The sequence below is a fragment of the Corvus brachyrhynchos genome, unplaced genomic scaffold (genome assembly GCF_000691975.1).
Source record: "Corvus brachyrhynchos isolate BGI_N302 unplaced genomic scaffold, ASM69197v1 scaffold19, whole genome shotgun sequence".
NCBI lineage: Eukaryota > Metazoa > Chordata > Aves > Passeriformes > Corvidae > Corvus > Corvus brachyrhynchos.
The window spans coordinates 3,489,816-3,490,821 of record NW_008246061.1 but is presented as its reverse complement, the minus strand read 5'-3'; the positions used below and the strand labels follow the sequence as shown (position 1 = coordinate 3,490,821).

The 1,006-nt window shown below is 64.2% G+C and overlaps 1 protein-coding gene across 1 annotated transcript in view; it reads left to right on the top strand.

Annotated features, from left to right (window-relative positions):
- SMTN (smoothelin) overlaps positions 1-1,006 on the top strand; it is a 21,255-nt gene that overhangs the window by 11,658 nt on the left and 8,591 nt on the right.

Here is a 1,006-nt window from a genome sequence, read left to right as displayed (position 1 = left end):
GGCCTGTGTCGCTGCCAGTGGCTGTGGTACCACCCGTGGCCTGTGGCATACTGGTGGCTGTGGTACCACTGGCTTCACCCCATCATCAGCCCAGCCCTTGCCAGCATGAGGCAGGCAGTGTCCACAGGTGCTGCCCATACCTGCCAGCAGGTCCTGCCTGTGGGCAGCTGTCTGCAGCGGGGTGACTTCCCTGTGCTAATGCGCTTGGGCAGGCTTGGCCTGAGCACTTGTCAGCTCTCATTAAGGTATTAGTGGGTCTGTCCAGTGAGGTGGGGGGCCTGAGACCTGTCGGCTGCCTGTCAGGAGATGCACCCTCCAGGTATGCTCCTGGTGGTTAAGGAAGAGGAGGAGGATGAGGCAGCTGTGCTGGCAGCCCTGCCAGGTAGGGCTTGGTCGGAGGACCAGCAGGGTGCAGGGACCTGGGGGCAGTAGTCACAGTGGCATGTCTTCTCACTGGTGGGGTACTGCCTGTGCCCGTCGTGCAGGGACCTGCTCTCCTTGGAGCAGGCATTGGGCAGCATGGGGGTATGAAGACCTAAAACCCATGCCATGGCACTGATGCTAGCCTGGGGCTGGAGATGTTGTGCTGTGGGTGATACCAGCCCAGAGTGGGAAGGCACCTGGGGGAAAGGACGCAGCAGTGGTTGGCTTTTTCACTCACCCAGCACTGCAGTGGTCAGGGCTGGTTCCCACCACTTTGTCCCACAGGCCTCAGGAGGGTGTGTGGCCCTGGCAGCCACTGGGGGTGGGGGAGGGCCTCTTGCAGGGCTCCCCTTGCTGAGCCACCTGGTTCCAGAGCCGGATGCACTGCCAAGTGTGGCGCCTGGCTCAGCACCCCTGCACGGGACCCCCGGCTGCTGAGACCAGAATAGCCCCCCGGCAGGGAGTGGGCCAGCCTCCAGCCGGGGGGGTGCCTGGGCCCCTATAAAGGGCAGTGGACAGCTGTGCGGGGCTCGCCACAGCGCCTGCACCACCACCATGCCGGGGGTCAGCTTGGAGGCGCTGG